This window comes from Haemaphysalis longicornis, unplaced genomic scaffold (genome assembly GCF_048455015.1).
Source record: "Haemaphysalis longicornis isolate Haplotype H1 unplaced genomic scaffold, Haemaphysalis longicornis Haplotype H1 scaffold_2, whole genome shotgun sequence".
NCBI lineage: Eukaryota > Metazoa > Arthropoda > Arachnida > Ixodida > Ixodidae > Haemaphysalis > Haemaphysalis longicornis.
In genome coordinates, this window is record NW_027526295.1 from 25,218,210 (window position 1) to 25,232,863 (window position 14,654).

Consider the following 14,654-nt stretch of genomic DNA (forward strand, 5'->3'; position numbering starts at 1 on the left):
AGGTTTCTCCTTTTATCCGCAACGTGTATATTCTAGGCACTAAAACTTGGAGGCGGATATTTCCAGTATGGTGCCAAAAAAAGCAGGAATGGGTGCATGCTCGCAAGCGCACGCTCGGGCTGGTAGGGCGTCTTTGATGCAATGAACGTTTGTAGTGGAATGGTTACGTCGAAAGGGAAATATTGAGCTCATCACTCAAAATCCGGGGGCACTCAAAACAAAAAAGAAACGGCAAAAGTGTGCATACAGGCTCAGGCATAGAATAGGTTCGTACACAGCGATGACGATGGCGGAAATGGGAGAAATTAGCTGCGCAGTTAACCAGTGACAGCCGGTTGGGCAGCCATGGCCTCAGTGACGTCGCTTAGGCCATGCTAGGGGTGCATAATGAGGAGAACTGAAGACAGCGTGGTCGGTTTTTCCGCGTATTTCACAGCGATTTGCGCGCTCACCGCTTCAAGTGCACGTGTAATACTTGGGTCAGGTATTCCTGGCAGTGTAATCTAAACGTCGTGCATGTTTACTTGCACTGCTCAAAGAGTGTTGCAGGGTCCTTTTAAGGCGAGCCTCAGGTGCGGTTGCCTGGGCACCCGCCTGGTGAGCGCTTTCCTCTGGTCAGGGAGGCCCTGGCCTATGATGGCCACTCGGGCCCTCTTCTCCAGGCTACACTGGGAGGAGAGGTCGGAGCTGGTCAGCCATGCCAGCCACTGCTCGTGGGGAACAAAATAGAAACTTGACCGATCATTCCCTGACGAAATGACATCGACATCTCGCGCACACCTAATCATGTTTTCGCGTTAGCGTACGCAATTTTCGCAATCATGCTTCCCTCGAGCCCAAGTTCTCGCCGTTCGAATCCGTGTTCGGCCTAAAGGAATAAGGGGCACCCAAAAAGCTAGAAAACTAATATTTTCAGATTACAGCTACAACTTAGTAGCTGTGCTGGACAGCTTGCAGCACTGGCACCTAGCCGCAGGAGTACAGAAAATACCTTGGGTTATTACGTACCTGCTTTCCAAACTTAAATGGGTCACTGAAACTTGTCCGTGCCGGGGGTGGAATTAGTTCTATCTCTTTCGTTGCCCCAGTCACACTGCGGCACACTCAGCTCAAACAATGCGGTGGGCTGGCCTTCGTTATTTTCACAGTGATTGCTACCTCCCTAGGTTGTCCTTTTCTCCAGAAAATCAGTTAGGGAGGAGCGGGGGAGCTACTGAAAAGTATTCCGCCTCCTGTCTACCGACATTGCCGACTCGGGCAAAGTAAAGTTTTTCACTCACTCACACCAGCAAAGAGTTCGGTTTATTGCCAAAACGTTATGTCTCTGTCGGCAACATCAAACTAAGCAACGCAAAAGCGAACGCTTGTCTGGCTGCCGAACGGCGGGCGCTTAATAAGTCGTGCGCTTAATAAGTCGGTCGCTTAATAACTCTCCCTGGGAAACGTTTCTCTTATATTGTTTATGTTGTATATAGGTTGTTCAAAACTGTGCTGCAAAGCAGCTTGGAATTCCATAGAGAGGACGTTTTGTTTAGAGTTGGCGGCAGTGATGGCTAGGGTTGACGTGTTGCTATATCGATAGGATTTTATAGAAATGCCAAATACTTATGAAGTTCACCCTAAACAACCTGTATTACACCCTACAGGGATTTGAAAGCAGCAGACTGTTACTATGACACGCACGTCTGCTTGTTGCCCATGAGCGCCGAGCATCACACGGTTAGATATTGTTTAACAAACATCCCTTTTTGCGGCAACGCGATCAAAATACGACAAGATAAAATAAAACTTTATTTCCGGCAAGCGGGGGCTCGGAAAAAAGTGAAATTATTTTACTTGAAAAAGTCCGAGTCACGGTTGTAGAGAGCAACGGGCACTACAAAGTACATCTGTTAAGAGAAAATCGTTTTTGAGCCATCATTACACACAGTGTTTCAGAAATCGTTCTGCTGTAACGAATAAATTTTTAATACAGCACTGTTTGCATGCTCAGAAGTAATCTAATTGGCGACAAGGTGGTTTAACAAATAAGGAAAATTGTGTAGAATAATTTGGTTTCCAAAGGTAGTACTTGGAAATGGGACCGTCCATATCTCTTGATGTTAGAAAGTGTCATGATGATATGTGATTTGTATGTTTTTGCTAAGTTGAAGTTATAAAGTTTGTTAAATGAAATCAAATCGGGTTTGTTGAAGAAGTTTGTTGTATGTGCATTATGTTCTATGCGAGCTATATGTCGTATTGCTATTTTTTGTAACACGTGCATTCGGTTTTGGTTTGTTTTGGTTGTGTTTCCCCACACAAGAAAGCAGGAATTTAGTTGACACATAAACAAGGAGTTAAAGATAAGCAGTTCAACAGCAGGTGGCAAAAATACTTAAACGTAGCTAGTATTCTAACAATTTTTGATATGCCAGTGATTACATTGTTTACATGGTCATTCTAAGCATATGAATGTTGAATAGTACACAAAGTATATTTAGGAAATCTACAACTTCTACATCCCACTATACGCTATCCAACACACAAACACAAATAAAAACTTGTGACGAAGTAGTGCAAACATATGCGCGTGAGCATTTTAGGGTGAGCAGACAATATCTCACACCATGGTACATAGCGCAAAGCAGACTATGAGCAAGACGCTTTGAACAACGTATCGCACTATCATTCTACATTTGTCTTCGCGTCGTGTTTCACTTCCCATCGAAAACCAATAAGAAATGTCCGAACACATAAAAACGACACAGCGATGATAGAGAAGATTAGTTTGGCCTGTATAGGTATGCTACTGCACCAAATAAGATGTACCGGCGTTTTTTTATCGGAGCGATTGATGAATAGCTGGTGCGTGGAATTAGGATCCAAGAGGGGTCGCATGCCGAGATCACAAGGTTAGCCCCTGTAACTGTTTCATGGCAAATAAAAGTGGTCTGTTTCAAATTACAATTTTAGGCGAGTGAACTCTTAATGCGCTATAAGGATTTTAAGAACATGTATAAATATAATTTCCCACACCACTACAATAAAAAAGAAACAAAACCTAACAGGACAGCTAACGATCACAATAGTTTCAAGAGAAACAAAGCATAACAAGTTGAACAAAAGCCAATATTGGCATGTGGGTTCTCTTCCCGTCTTTATTTCTGCAAGCTTCTTGGTGATATGGTCAAAATTTATGTTTACGTAGTCTTTGTGTTTACAGGATTGTCAGGTTGTCAGCATCGCTTATCTCGGAGGGCAGCGAAGGTCTAATAATAAATTAGAGAAGGTTCTTTCGCGTCATGCCACCGGAGAAAATGCGGGTCAAATGATCTAGCGATAACGCTTTAACGTGCCATAAGCCAAAATACATGTTTGTTTTATTCGAAAAATTTCTTGTTTTATAGTGCTCAGAGGGCTTGTTCGGAAGCAAACGATGCCTGATTCAGTGAGAAGTTAATAATCATCACTTAAAGGAGCCATGAAGAGAAAACACAAGTTTGGTTCATTCAAAAGATTGTCTCGTTAGAATCATACTGACACCACTTTTGACGTAAACTTCGCTCAAATAAGCTACATAATTAGGAAAAACGGGAATGGTCATGCGACCCACCAGCTCATTTCCCGCAACTGAACCTATGATGTCACATGAGCTAAGCTCTGCGATTGGCGGAGGCTGGCAGAAGCAGACTAAAATTAGGTAGAGCTTACAAACTAGACGAACGAGCGATGTGCGCTTAAATTTGGGGCACATTCTTTACAAAGCAATAAGAATGATGGGACAAACAGTGGAAGTTACGAAAGCACATGTAAACATAGAAGTACTGATGCGTTCTGGTGTTCGTACTGCGCACTGCATGCTTGGTTTAGCTGCACAGCACTACGGGGCTTGGGATTGTCTCAGACGACACTGGCCGATTGACGCAAGCAACGGTGTCTTACGTGACCCCATTTGTCGAGCGAGCACTGTTTCAGGGAACGAATATTTTCTCCCAGAACAAAAACAAGCCAGGTTTATATGTGGGAAAAAACAAACTAAACGCTTGCCACGGTATGGTGGCGCCATCTAGGTTACGGAACGTAAAGAAACGCGGGAAAAAACCAACACCGCTGTACAGGGTGGAGACTACCTTTGAACGGTCCCGTGCCGCCGCAATTGGGCCAGCGGGCTCAACGCGTTATTCTTTTCGTTTCCCACGAGACCTAGCAACGCGAAACAGACAATATGATTCAAACTTGTGCAGTAAACCGCGTTGCGGCGATAATTGTAGCGCCGTTTTGACACAATGACTTGCTTCGGCGGCGAGCGAGCAACCGAAAATGGCGGCGCCAGCGTATACGTGTCTCTACCCTGTACGGCGGATGCGTGAATGAAGGTACTCTAGGCTGCAGAGCGGTCGGTTCCCGTGATGTCACTTGGGACCACGAAAACGCACGATTAAGCGGGAAAATCAAAATTTTAACCTAAATTGTTTAATTTCTCAGTGAATAAAGCACCGTTTGTATCCGGACAAGCGCTGGGGGCACTATAAAACACGAAATCTTTCGAATAAAACCCACTTGCATTTTCTCTTCATGGCTCCTTTAAAAGTTTGGTTCTCCCGCCAAATCGTGTGTTTTCGCGACGTCTGCAATGACATCAAACGAACCACTCTGAAGGCGATGGGGGGAAGGGGGGGTGTCATTTAGCGTTAGTCAATCCAATGGCGCCACCATACCGGGAAATGCCGTTTTCTGCTTTGCTTTGTATTCGACCGTATGTGTACCTGGCTTTTTTATTTGTTAAGGTAGAAAATAATCATTTCGCGAAACATGGTGTTCGCTCGACAAATATGGTCACGTCGTCTGAGGCAAACGCAAAGCGCCGCAGTGCTGTGCAGCTAAAACAAGCATAGTGCGGGCAGTATCAACAGCAGTACGTATCGGTGCTTTTATGTTTGTGTGTATTTTTATAACTTCCACTATATACCCACCATTCGTACTGCTATCACAAAAAATGTGCCCTTACTGCAAGCGCAAACCCTTACTACAAGTTCAGCAAACTTGTAAGCCCTGCCTAATTTGCACTTTCTTTTGGTGGTCCCAGCCAGTCGCAGAGCTGGGCATATGGCATCATAGGTTTTTTTGTGGGAAATCAGCTAGTGGGTAGCATGGCCATTTCTTTTTTCGTAATTATGTAGCTTAATTGAGCGAATTGTACGGTAAAAGTGGTGTAAGTATCATTTCAAATTTACCAAACTTGTGTTTTCTCAGCATGGCCCCTATAAGGTTTGTCCGACTATCCAAATACTTTCTTTAGCAACACACTGTGGAAAGTTCAGTACAGTCTTCCGATTTTGTTTAATTCTTACAGCTTTGAGTATTCTCCGTAGTCGCCAATATCCAACACCACGTCCTCGCCCTCCCCCCCCCCCAAAAAAAAAAAACCCACCCTAAACAAGTCTTGTCCTCTGCAGACTAGCCAAAATTGGGAAGTTTTGCAAAAAGGCAGAAATGGAGAAACAAGATTTTTCCCTCTTCCCCACACCTCTCTCGCAGAAAAAGTCGCGAAGAGAGAAGAAACAAAGCGCAGCGAGAAAGCTTTAAGGGTAATACACAAAATATTTTGCACGTGTACGGCTTTCACGACGATAAAGTGAAATATTTGTTACCGCAAGTAGGAGACTGGAAATTTTGAAAAGTTGGAATGAAGGCACGATTTCGGCCTAAGCGAAATAATTAATGTCTGAAATAAAGTCAACTTGGGTATCGACAATAGTTCTAACGGCAAAGAATTGCGTGATATATCACTGGAGATCGCGAAAACTCCACTAGCAGCCAAGCAACAAGTGGACAGGAGCTCCTTGTGGCTGCACAGGGTGTCAGAGCAGAGCAGGGTAGATAAAAACTGAAGGCCAGTACGCGGCAGGAAGAGAGCACCGCATTTTAAAGGCGATACCAAGTGAATTGATGCTTTAGGGATCATGTAGGGGTATGATACAGAGAGAGAGAGAGAGAGAGAGAGAGAGAGGGAGAGAGAGAGAGGGAGAGAGAGAGAGAGTCTCGTCAGGCAACGACACCTATGTGGGGGCAGGCATAGGCATTACAAAAGCTTACAGAGAGGGAGCCCGGTGAAGGTACGACGGGGGAGAAATACAGTTTGCCGCAGCCGTTGAACACATTTTGGCCAGGCGTTTATTAGTAGGCTATTTTCAAGTGTTGTGCGGGAACAGTGTTTTAAAACGTGAGAAACGATGACCGCAGCAGATATGCAGAAAGGACAACAACCACATGCTAGAAATTCCTCTACGACTAGTGTACGGACGGTCGTGTAGACGCTTGTCTGCAACGATGTTGTCGTTTCCTTTTGTATGTTATATATTCAATTAAACGCTTGCAACCAATTTGACAATAGGGTCTTGTTAAAACAAACACAGAATAAAATCTCACGTATGGTCTTACCGCTGGAGAGGATGCGATAGGGTTGTCGATATCGGGCGCAGTGCCACCGCCAGCCGCCAGCCAATGTAGCGCAAATCTGGATTGAAGGAGGTTCCCAAGCGAAGAGAAACCGGTGAAAGAGAGGCGATGAAAGAGATTCGAACTCCGTGCCAACGCAGCGGCGGCTTGGCGCCTGACGAGCATCTAAAGATGCGCAACCGCTGCTTACCAACGAGGCTGCGTTGCACTTGAACGGACAGAAGAACGGAAAGAAAAGGTGAACTAGCGTAAACAGACCAAAAACTTGTATTGCGGACTTTTCAAAACACGTGTTCTTTGCGGACTACGTCGATGTAGACGCCAGTGGCCCGTACTTAGTGACATAGGAGGACATATCACTTGAGCACATCAGACGAGGAGCGCTCGAACTGTCGCTGCCACTGATGACGGGGAGGAGGAACGTCTGCTCCGAAGTCGGATTGAATGCCGCCAGTCTCTTCTTCAGTGTGAAGAAGCATTTTTTGGGGCCGTTGTTCCCACATTGGAGTTGGGAGCCAGTTGTTCCGAGACCATGTTTCCTATTCTTGTTATCTCTTCAATTATCGTTATCCTTACCGAGAAGAGGAGCAGATAGGAAAAATAAATCTCACGGGGAAGCGATGACTGGTAGTACACGAGTCGTGTACGACTAGAGTACGGCTGGTCGTGTAACTGTCCGCAACAATGCCGTCGTTCCCTTTCGTGCGTTATAGCCGAGTATTCCATCATACATTGACATTGTAGTCTTGCAAGAATTACCAGAGCTTAAAATTGACATTCGGGCTTATACGTGGGGAAGCCGGGATCGGGTTGTCGAGTTTGGGGGCAGCGCCGCCAGCAACCTTCAACAAGTGGAGACATACGAATTGCACGGCTTGAAAGAGCTTCGCAAGCGATTGACGAGAAAGCGCTGAAGTGAAATATCAGTTTAGAACAAGCACAAACGGATCAACGTTTCACGCCGGCTAGCAGCCGTGAACGACGCAGCTCGATATATGATGAGGGAGCGACGATGTCGATATTTGTGGACCACTATTTAGATCACGTGGTTCTGCAGTCGACTAACTCGAGACGTCTTCTAAATAAATCGACCTTTCTCAAATAGCTGAGGCAATAAAGTTGCAGTCTCCTTCGAAGAGTACTAACGAAAATTTCGAAATTTTGAAAACCAGCTCGGTTCCTTGCTCAGTGGGAAATGGGGTTATGTTTCACCCGCGGTCACTCACATCGCCGTGGAGCGTGTACTCCGCGCGTGTACAGAAGCGGGAGGCTTCGGAGAAAACTGTTTTAGACTCGAAGCATCTCTTGCTCGGGGGGATGTCCCGCGTCCGTGCCCCGTCCGCAGTGCCTCCGATGATGATTGGGGCAGGATGCTCCAAGGGATTGGCCAAGCAAAGAATTCATCAAGAGATAGCTTCGCATTCAACCACGGTCGTCATCTTCCGGTAGGGAACCGCTGAAGAAGAAGAAGACAATGCTGCGAAGAGGAGGGCGTGTAGGGTGCTCTCGCCCCGTCCGCAGCGCCTTTGATTGGGATTGCGGCAGTATATCCCTAGGAATTGGCCAACCAAATAATTCATCACGAGATAGCTTCGCGTTCAACCACCGTCGCCTTCTTCCGGTAGGGGAACCGCTGAAGAAAAAGGAGAAGAAGACAAAGCTGCCTAGAGGAGGGTGTGTGCGTTGCTCTCAGCCGGTGCACCAAGGTCAACAACCTTTACCTCACCAACGATGACGGAGACTACCGAGTCTACCACAGAGACGACAACATCGGCGCCTCGAGTTTCGAGTTTTGGCGCCTCGAGAACCACCGCCTACTCACCGTAACACAATAGTACTTGCGCGCCCTTGCCACCGGTGTGGACGCGGACGCGCGATTCCCTCTGGCGCTACTAAACACAAATGGAACCACACGGAACCCCCATGATGCTTCGCATCCTCATCAGGGTTCCCCAAGGGAAGATGGTGTAATTTCGTTTGCTTTTCTCTGAATGTGTACGGCTTAAGCAGCAGTGTTTTTTCTCCGCTTCGTCACAAATTCGAAGATTCTCGTACCACCGACATCCTTTTTGCGATCCACTGTTTGATATTACGCTGAACGACGCCCTTTCGCTGTTTTTTTGTGTCCGGACGTGCTTGTGCTGTGCGATTCGTTCTGGTAAATGCATGAGGAGGGGAGGGCACACACGCAAAGTATCTTGTCGACGACACGCGGAGTCCTGTCCTCGCGCATGACATTGGAGCGACGTCTTCTAAACATTTTTTGTACAGTTACATCCGAAAAGTGCTCAGGCACGCTTCGGCTGAGACAGAAATACCTGCCCCCTCTCGCCCACCTCAATTACCGTATGATCCCAACATCTTCGAGGATGGCAAACACCCAGCATGCTGAATGGCTGATGATACGAAAGGCGGTGCCAGGCCAGTTGTTTATACATTTTTGCTGTGTGATTAGTTTTGTTCTTTGTACATTTCGCACTCATTCAGTAGCTTTTAAAGATGCCCCCACCAAAATATTGAGGTCACCAGCTTCTAATACTTCTTTTCTTAAGACTGCGCAAGATACCCCCCATCAATGCGATAACCATAATAAAATAGAACTAAGCGCAAGCTGTCCGCTTTATATATGGGCGGAACACAAAAAATTCCCCGCATTTCCCCGAGGGGAAGAATGTGAAAGTGCGAATGCAGGAGTTGAATTTGCGCGGTTCGGTAATGTTCGCGAAAGAGAGATCACACACACACACACAACTATAAAGAAAGAAAGATGCATTTATTCACAGACACCTATTTGTGGTGTCGTTGTACTTGATTGCTAGAGCGGATCTCAGCTTTGATATTTCGTGTCAGTACTACTTTATGCGGGTGCATTAGCCCTTCTCACGCCCGATTCCTCGCAAATCCCCCACGTGGGTTTGTGCCATGTTAGCGGCCAGGCAGCGCGCGCCCATCTCCCCACGTTACCAAGAAAGACGAGGAGCGCGCGCACCCGCAGCTGTTGCTATGCGGACGGCGGCGGACGCTTCAGGCTCGCTTAAGAAGTGCATTCGCACTTAAAAAACTCGACAATATGAGCCATCACCACCGGCTTTTAGATACGAATGGTTGGTTAGCGCTTTGTTTGGTTTGTGCAAACAAAGGGAAAAACAGCGATAGAACAACGGTCTCACCCATTGTTGGACAACTGAGCAGAAATGAATACGGCAATCGTGACGGTAGCTCCTACACAGCCTCATCTATTAGGTTTTGAATGACATGGCATATAAATGGCGTTTTGATATAAATTTAAATGCTCCTCCTTGTGAACCTGCATGGGTCGAATTTGAACATTATCTCTAAAGGATAATCGTTCCAATGTCGTAATGGTGCTATATATCGATCTCCCTCCTCTGATCTTGCAAGTTTTTCAAGCATGCTCTAGGACATACTTTACCAATTTTTGTATGAAAACACGATTTTATTTTCGGTGATAATAACTATATTCTTCTTGATGATTCAAACTGCAATACCATGAAAAACATCCCCTGCATGTACAGCTACGAGTACCAATGTCTCAATAGCGTTCCTACCAGATGTCCGAAACATGAAATACAATCTTTAATTGACCACATCCTCACAGGTTCCAGTTCAATCTTCGAAGCAGGTGTAATTGAAACTGAAATTACTGATCATTATTATTATCATCATCATCATCAGCCTATCAACGTCCACTTCAGGGCAAACACATCACCCATAGATCTCAAGTTATCCCGGTCCTATGCTAACTGTGACCAATTTATCCCCGCAAACATCTTCACCTCATCTGCCTCCAACTTTCTGCCGCCACCTGCCACGCTTGCCTTCTATAGGGATCCGCTCTGTTACCTTCAATGACAAAAATGGTTATCTTTCCTTCAATTTACATGCCCTGCGCACACTACTTTCTTCTTAATTTCTACTATTATGCCCTTAACACGCGTTTGTTCCGTGACCCACTCCGCTCTCTTCTTGACCCACTCCGCTCTCTTCTTGTCCTTTAAAGGGGCCATGCAGACAAAATGCAAGTTTGGTTCCTACAAAAAATTGGGTCGTTAGAATCATGTTAACACCACTTTTAACGTAAACTTCGCTCGAATGAGCTGTACAGTTATGAAAAAAGGGAACGCCCATGCGACCCACCAGACCATTTCCCGCAGCAGAACATACGATGTCATACCGGCGAGCTCTGCGATTGGTGGAGTCCGGAAAAAAGCAAACGCCAATTAGGCACAGCTTATAAACTTGCCGAACGAGCTATTTGCGCCTAAATTTGGGGAACATTCTTTTTATATCAGCAAGAATGGTGGGACAAACAGTGGAAGTTACGAAATCACACGTAAACATACAAGTACGATGCGTACGGATGTTGGCACTGCGCGCACTATGCTTCCTATAGATGCACAGGACTGTGGGGCTTTGGGGCTAGCTCAGACGACACTGGCCGATTCACGCGAGCGACGGTGCCTGACGTGACCGTATTTGTCGAGCGACTACAATGTTTCACGAAACGATTATTTTCTCCATGAGAAAAACAAGCCAGGCTTAAATACGGTCGAACAAACCAAATGCAGAAAACGGCTTGCCGCTGTGTGGTGGCGCCATCTAGGTTTACTAAATGTAAGAAATTCCCCGCGCTACACCAGGTTTAGTTGAAAGACCTGTACTTATGATGTCATTGCAAACGTCGTTCAAACACGCGTTTTGCTGTAAGAATGAAAGTTTTCACTGAACTTGAATACTTTCGCAGTGAATAAATCATCGTTTGCTTCCGGATAAGCGCTGGGGACACTATAGAACACGAAATCTTTCGAATAAAACAAGCTTTTGTTTTGCCTTCATGGCCCCTTTAGGTCTGCTTTAGGTCAGCCTTTTGTTAACTTCGCTGTCCTTCGTTCTACACTTATTTTCCCGCATTTCAGAGTTGCCTCTCCAGTCTTGCTTACCCACTACGTGTCTAGGCTTCACATTTAGGGCTCCCAAAACATTTAGGCTGTCCTCTTGGGCGGATTGGTGGTCGTAATTTCTTCCCGAAACATATCTTACTTGGAGCTTGTTGAACTCCAAAGGATGCCCAGATTATATCTAACTTCGCTGCTTCGTTAGTTGTTCACTGCAAGCAACTGAAGCCAAATGCTCTCTCATTCTCTACTTTATGTATAATTTCGGGAGTGATAGCACTTCTGGTTGATTCAATGCTCACACTTTTTACAGCGCAGCTTTCTATCGCTATGGTCCAGCAGATTATCGCCGGCAACTTGACTGATGTAGGCAAGAATCGCACGCGCACGTTCTAGCGCCCACCTAAATGTTCGGGATGGTAAAAGTGTGGGCCACATCTTCAGCGTATGAAAAAAATCCATAAAAATAATCTAACAGTTTTGCGTAAAAATATTTTTACAGTTTTACTTAACCTGTGCCCTTTCCTTCTCCCTGCATAACCCGTGATCGCAAGACATCATCACGGCGCGAGACGCAACGTGAGTAGCAACATCACGTATTTGTGGCCTGTATACATGCTCTGGCTATGGCTTGAAATGTTCCCAAATTTGTGCTTCCCCTTGTATGCAAAGTGAGCCCCAATTGTTCGTGTCCAGCATTTCTTGTGCAGCTTTTATATGAGCCTGTGCTCAAGTGGTAGGGCGAAACAGAGTGTGTTCGAGAAATTGCATATACTCGACCAAGCCATGATAGCGGCAATTGGAAACGGCGTGAAACTTGGTTGTTTGAGGAGTGGGCCCAAAATGTAGGACGAAACAATAAGATGATGTAATAGCCAGTGAGCATCACATAACGCAAAATACTCTTTTCTATGTTTTCTGCAACGCATGCATTCGCATTTACTTTCTCGTGCCGCAGCGCCGGAAACGGAAATACGGCTCCCGTTGCATTGAACCGACGGAAAATCACATACTTTGTACTGTCGGCCTTGGTTCTCGGGGCGTCTTATACGGCCGTCTGGCTGATAGCCGAAGGGACAAGCGGTAAGTCTTCATTTACCTAACTTTACGTTCGCGGAAAGTGAGATATCTACTATCCTGTCATTGTAGTGCGGCATTCGCGTTATGTGCCCCATGGGGTGAAGCACCTCGCTTTGTAAGCAATAGATGGCCCCAAAATTCTGTGCGCATTTAACAAAAAAAATACAAGAAAGAATTCCTCCTGAAAACTCAGCCTGCTAACGTGGCTTACATGCAAAAGCGCTATGCCTACGCCGACGGTACTTTCTATGTAGAGCGCGTGTGTGTCAAGCTAGTACCACTTTTGTTTTGTATTGCAATATTTCAGTACAAAACAGGTACCATTAAACAAAACACTACAACCATAAAACTGCTAGTCATCACCTTGCCAGCAAACTAACGATCAAATTGTTGGAGGTTCGTCAATGTTTCCATCAAAGGCAACCACTCTTGAGGCTCAGGCTGAGCCCTCCACACTTCAATAATCATACTCATTGAATCACCCAAATATTGTTGTGACCATTTAGCGTCAACGTCCCTATGGGGTATGGCCACGCGGTATTTCCAAATTGCATGTAGGGCCAGGACCATCACGAGGTCTTCAGGTACTTCGTCACTCTCAATCGGTAAAAACCTTATACCGTGAGCGTCCAGGGGGAAATTTTTAAGTGTGAATGCACTTCTTAAGCGAGCCTGAAGCGTCCGCCGCCGTCCGCATAGCAACAGCTGCGGGTGCGCGCGCTCCTCGTCTTCCTTGGCAACGGGGGAGATGGGAGCGCGCTGCCTGGCCGCTGACATGGCACATACCCACGTGGGAGATTGGCCAGGAATCTCCTCGTCTTCCTTGGCAACGGGGGGAGATGGGCGCGCGCTGCCTGGCCGCTGACATGGCACATACCCACGTGGGGGATTGGCCAGGAATCGGGCGTGAGAAGGGCTAATGCACCCGCTTAAAGGAGTACTGACACGAAATTTCAAAGCTGAGATCCGCTCTAGCAATCAAGTACAACGACAACACAAATGGGTGTGTGTGAATAAATGCATCTTTCTTTCTTTGTAGTTGTGTGTGTGTGTGATCTCTCTTTCGCGAACATTACCGAACCGCGCAAATTCAACTCGTGCATTCGCACTTTCACATTCTTCACCTCTGGGAAATGCGGGGAATTTTTTTTTAGGGTTCGCTGAAGCACGTCCCAAAAAAAAAGACCCCGTCTGTTCGAACAGTCGAAAAACACGTGTTCCACAGTCTCAGGTTTCGGCACGGGTAACAGTCAACCCCAACCGGCAAAAACATTTCCTTTTCCTTATGCCACGTTTTCACACAAAGGACGCTCGAGTGAAGTTTAAAGAAAAATGTCTTAACCCATGACCCAATCGCCATTCGTTATACACGCTTAAGCACATCCTGCCCTGGCCCTACACGGTACAGTCATCTATATAAAGGAAGGGGAATTACGGAATCAACGAGGTCCTTATACAACCTTTTACGCGTCACATTAGATAAGTACTCTAGCGTGAAGCGTGGAAGCAAAAGCTTGGTGGCTTGTAGCACCTCACGGAAGTAGCCTTTCGGTGCGCCAAAAGAAAGAGAAGCTGACGTTGCAACAAAATCAGGAACTGCTCTAGCCAACTTCACCTGACACACAGTGCGCAAAAAGGGGTCGTTCACATCCCGATGAAACAAAATACGATTTAGCACTTGACGCAAAAACAGATGCGATAATGACTGTCCGCCAAGACGCACGCGCCGAAACACGTTTGTGCGGCTGGTTCTCTCCCATGACGACTCCCAAATCAACACAGCTAAAACTCGGTGCAAGGCCTGTACATGTACCCGCGAACATTGCAACACCTGTAGAAAATACCACAGTTAGCCAATTAAAAACACATTACACACTGAGACCCTCGTAAATATTCAAAGTCCGCTACCCTTCCATTTCTCGGCCTTTTCACGCAGTTTGACTGTTTGACTGCGCCAATAAGGGTCGCTTTCTACATAGTTCTTGTGGGGCACTCCCAAGTACTTCACTGGCGTCGTCTGCCAGCTGATACTCTCGAAAACACTAGGCGTACTGTCCCACTGGCCATGCCAGAAGCCTAGACATTTTTGCCAATTAACACCACAGGCACCATACTTACAAAAAAAAATATTCAGGGTGTTTAGAGCAATGGTTATGCTTGTCCTATCAACAAAGAAAAGAGCAATGTCATCAGCCTACGCTAACACCGGCACATCAC